Source organism: Chrysochloris asiatica, unplaced genomic scaffold, assembly GCF_000296735.1.
Source record: "Chrysochloris asiatica unplaced genomic scaffold, ChrAsi1.0 scaffold00001, whole genome shotgun sequence".
NCBI lineage: Eukaryota > Metazoa > Chordata > Mammalia > Afrosoricida > Chrysochloridae > Chrysochloris > Chrysochloris asiatica.
Window position 1 is genome coordinate 63321214 of NW_006408519.1, and position 5145 is coordinate 63326358.

At 45.2% G+C, this 5145-nt stretch overlaps 1 protein-coding gene across 1 annotated transcript in view; it reads right to left on the minus strand.

The window, feature by feature from the left end:
- Positions 1-3107, minus strand: part of SNX16 (sorting nexin 16) — a 65484-nt gene extending 62377 nt beyond the window's left edge. The window contains exon 1 of the mRNA XM_006830818.1: positions 3037-3107. The gene's annotated coding sequence lies outside the window, so the exon portion shown is untranslated. The remainder of the gene's footprint in view (positions 1-3036) is intronic.
- Positions 3108-5145: the final 2038 nt, after the last annotated feature.

Consider the following 5145-nt stretch of genomic DNA (forward strand, 5'->3'; position numbering starts at 1 on the left):
GCAATTTTGATAGATTTTCTTAAAGGACACTGGATGATCACAAAGGCTTATGAGGAAGAAGTGTTAAGAAAACTGCAAACTGTATTGGTGAGATAAAGGCAAGGAAAGATATACACAGGAATTGTTTTTCCATCATCACAATGCACCTGCTCATTTTTCAAAGGTAGCAAGTGCTGTTGTACACGAGTTTCACTGGGAAACCATCCAGCCTTCAGCCCTAATCTTGCCCCTTCAGATTTCTTTTTGTTTCCCACATGCAAAGAACATTTCAAAGGAACACAATTTGAGTCCCTTGAGGATGCCAAAACTGTCATTTATACTTGGTGTAAATCAAAGAGCACAGAAGACTTTAGGGATAGGTTCCCTAGCACTATTCATGGCCATCGGGTTGATTTGAGTTAGAATCAACTACGAGTTGGAATCAACTCATAATCACTGCTCTATTGGGTTTCCAAGACTAAATCTTTAAGTGAGCCTCATCTTTCTCCAGCAGAGTGGCTGGTGGGTTTGAAATGCTGACCTTGAGGTCAAGTATACCACGAGGGCATTTTGGGTAAAGATGAGATGCAGGCACTGCCTTCAGAAATGTGTAGGTTCAAGTGTAACAATAACTATGAAGATGGCATAGGACCAGGCAGTGTTTCATTCTGTTGTACACAGGGATGGAACAGACTCGATGGCACCTAACAACAAGAAGATGGAGGCTATGTTGAGAAACAACAGCTTCACATTGTGATATTTTTGATTAGTAAAAGGTGCTATGATTTTGTAGTAATACTTTTTGACTTACTCTCATAGAGCTGGAAGGAGGAAAAAGTGATAAATACCAGCTTTACTTGCTTATGGTCATAATAGTATACTGTACATCAGAGGGAAGAAAGCAAAGGAAACAACAAAATTGTTTCTATTACTTTTTCATTTCAATTACTGAAACTCAAAAGAAAGTATAACTGTTCTTCAGTGCCTTGTTCTAAGTGTCATTGAGTTCAGTGTCTAGGTCATCACTGTCTTGCCATAAACTGAAGGTACTTAACCAATATTTATAACTCATACTCTTTTGTCAAAAGGATTAGTGAATCTTATAGCAGAATAACTTCATGATAACACAAAAGAAAAAGTTTACCAACATACTCATTGGAAGAATACATACCTGCAAACGTAGTCCTAATGAGGAAATGTTAATAGGCAGATGAAGTACAATCCATTTGTCTACTTTATAATTACTTGTATTTGAGTCTCCTAACTGGCCTTTGGGACTTCTGCTGTGGTGCTGTAAGATCAGCACTGGACTGAGAACTACAGGTCAGCAGTTCAAACCTACCAGCTGCTCATTGGAAATGCTAAGCAATGTCGAATCCACTCAACTGCACTTAACAACAACTGGCCTTTGGAGTTCAGCGCTGTAGGATAAACACTAGCTTGCTGTCCTGGTGTTGCACTAGGTTACCCACCACAAGATTAGCAGTTCAAACCCTACTGTTGCTAAGTGCCGTCAAGTCAGTTCTGACTCATAGCGACCTTGTATAGGGTTCCCCAGGAGAAGCTGGTAAGTATGAACAACCATGTGGTTCAAACCCAACTTGGGGGTCAAGTGCTCATCCTATGGCGCTACAGCAGGACTCCCTGGGAACCCTATACAGGGTGACTATGACTGAAAACCCACTCCATGGCATAAACAACAACTGGCCTTTGGAAGAGTTTGGGCTTGTTGTTACTGTTATTAAGTGCTGTGGAGTCAGTTCTGACTCATAGGGACCTTGTGTAGGGTTTTCGAGGAATGACTGGCGGGTTTGAACCACTGACCTTGTGGTTAGTTGTCCAGTACTTATTGAAGTGGACTGCTAAAGCCAAGTTATAAAGAAATTGTAATTAAGTAGAGGACTTCACATAACAACAGGTATATGTCACTGTACTTACATAACTCTACAGCGGAAAAAGGAGCTCTGGTAGCATAGTGGTTATGAGTTGGGCTGCTAACCTAAAGGTAAGCAGTTCGAAACTACCAGCTGTTCTCTGGGAGAAAGCTGAGACTTGCTGCTCCGGTAAAGATTTACAGCCTTGGAAACCCTGTACAGGGTCACTATGAGTCGGAACCGACTCCACAGCACATAACCACCACCACGACGCGCCCCCACCCCCCAACTTAAGAGTCCTGGTGTAGCACTGTGGGTTAATGGGCTGGACTGCAAGGTAGTGTTGAACTGCAAAGTCACCACCCGCTCCTCGAAAACCTACACATGGTTGCTAAGAGTCAGAACCGACTCCATGACACTTAGCAATAACAACAAAAAACTTGGAAAGAAGCTGAAATATGGTTTTGAACCTAACACATGGCTCAGGGCAACCTTCCCCATCATCAAAGACTCAAGAAACTCGAGCTGTTGATTCAGTGATCTGTGGTTCAGCCCGATGGCCTCCCCAAACAAGTAATCAAAGTCTGAAACCACAAGCTTCTCAGGGCTTCTGAGATGGCTCTGCCCTTCGCTGCTTGGCTACTTGGAGCAGCCAGCTAGGGGTTGGGCGCGTATCAATAAAACTGCTGATGTCCAGGAAGAGTCTACCCAAGGGTTAAGAAAACACTGTGCCCATTCCAGGGGTGCCTTCACTTTCTGCCCTGGCTTGGAGACGCTCCGAGGAGGACCATTTTAGTCTCACTTTTGAAAACCTTGAGCAGGTGAGGTAGCCCGGCCCTAAGCAACCCTGTGGGCGAGAAAAGACGGGGGCGAGTGGAAAGTCGAGAAATCGAGGCGCAGCTCCACCCCAACCGCGTCCGGCCAGGGGCTTCACAGGCCACTGGTCTTCGGCTCGTGAGGGGGTGAGACCCGTCCTTGCTGGGGCTCTGAATCCCTCTCTCCCCCGCCTCCCAGCACGCTGCCAGCACTTCCCAAAGCACGTAGTAGTCAGCGGTGACCTGGGAGTAGCCAGGGCTCTCCGATAGCGCCTCAACACCCTTCATTAGAGCCCCCCGCCCCCGCCCCCAGGTGCAGGTGTCTCCCACACAAGCGCCCGTGACAGCGCCCAACGTCCAGTTCCTACCTCATTCCACAACGCAGTTCCAGCGCGCTTCGCAGTGACGGTTAAACCGGACTCTCCTAACCGCAGGTTTTCGCCTCTTCCCACAACACCAATATGCCTCACGTGACCTCCAGTCCAGAAACCAGCTGCTCTCCGCCTTAGCCCGCCTCCGCTCGCCTAGCCTGGGCCGCCCAGCCCAGGATACCCGCGAGGTGAGGGAGGGGCCGGCCCAGGCCGCCTCTCCCGGAAGTGGCGTCACGCCAAGGGCGTCCGCCCAAGAGGCACAAACTTGAGTTTGCAGGGCCAGGGCTTTCTGGCAACGGGTTGCACCTAGTCTTTTGGTAAGAATTCCACATCCTTTTTCCTAGCTTTGTTTTTCGAAATAATATTTTGATAAATAAAGGCGACAATTCCTAGTTTGTTAGACAAGTAATCTGAAGACTAATATTCCCAGGAAAGTGTAAGGCCCACCCATCGCTGGACTCTTCCATTGCATCATGGGATTTGCAGTCCTCGCCACCTTCGCGTGATTATACGTTGTAGGTTACTTTCCAGAAGTAGCGGAGGAACCCTGGCAGCATTGTAGGACGAACACAGAACTATTAACCATAAGGTCCATTGTTCAAACCCACCAGCCACTCTTTAGAAGATATACGAGGTTTTCTGCTCCTGTAAAGATTTACAACTTCGGAAACCCCAAACCGGTCACTATAAGTAGAATTTGACTCATGGTAGTGGAGTTGGGTTTTTGGAACAGATTGGAAGAATGGGCAGACAGAACACTAGTCTACAGCCTGTCTGTCCCCCATAATTCTGAAGTCCTCATTGCAGAGATTTCCTGAAATTCTTTAATAGTTTCTACTGATGTTGTTGTAAAGCACCATAGAGTTGGTTCTGATTTATAGTGACCCTGTTAGGGGTTTCCGAGGAGTGAATAGTTGGTTTGTACCTCCGACCTTTCGGTTAGTCCAGTGCTTATCTTACAGCGCCACACCAGTATTCCAAGAAAGTATTTTTATGCCAAATGATAATATGAGGTGTGTTATATTTTTATATATCTGGAGATCAGGGAGTTTATAAAGTAAGCCATTTTGTTAGTTAAATACTAAGTTTCAGACCACTTTACAGGTTTGATTTGATTTCAAGGTCATTTCCTTTATTTCTAAGACTTTGGAGTGGGGTGGTGGTGGTGGTGGTGATTATGTGTCCTGGAGTCTGTTCTGACTCAGGGTGATGTAGTGGTGATGTGCCATGGGGTAGGTTCTGACTCAGAGACTCTGATTAGAGTTTCTGAGACTATTAATCTTTACCCACAGAATGACTGGTAGTTTCGAACTGCTGACGGTAAAAGTAGCAACCCAACTCGTAATCACTATACTACCAGAGCTCCTTAAAGCTTTGGAGTATGTAATACCAAAAGACTGGGAAAAGGAACCTTTGAGTTGCTTCTAAGTCATAACAACCCTGCATAGGGTTTCTGAGGAGCGGGTGGTGGATTTCAACCGCTGCTCTTGCAGTTCACACTGACCTTGTGGTCCAGTTCTTATATTGCAGTCAACACCAGAAAATGAATAGTAATTGCAGACAGCATAGAAATATAATATGATTTTCAGCAGAATGATGATTTTGATTTGAGAGACACTGCTCTTCCAGTGAGAATGAGACTTAACAGAATTGAATAGAAACATTGGCAACCACTGGCCTTGAGGGAGTCATTAAATCCATGAGTTCTGTAAGTAAATAAGGATATATATGGGAAGAAAAGTGAATCTTGGAATATTTCTCTCATTTCAGGGACAGAGCTTCAGAAAATGAACTAAAAATCTTCGGAAATCAAGAAAGAATATTCTGTGGTTGGAGTGAATAAAACCACAAGATACTGTCACAAACCATGTATGGCACCGGTCCCTGTTTTTAGGTCAATTCCTACTCATAGAGGAGACCCTTCCTGGTACTGTGCTATCCTCACAATTGTTGTTTGAGCCCATTTATTGAAGCCACTGTGTCAGTCCATCTTGTAGAGTGTATTCCTCTTTTTCACTGGTCCTCTACTTTAGCAAGCAGAATATGCTTCTCCGGGGACCTGTCCCTCCTGATACCATATTCACAGTAAGTGAGATGATGTCTCAC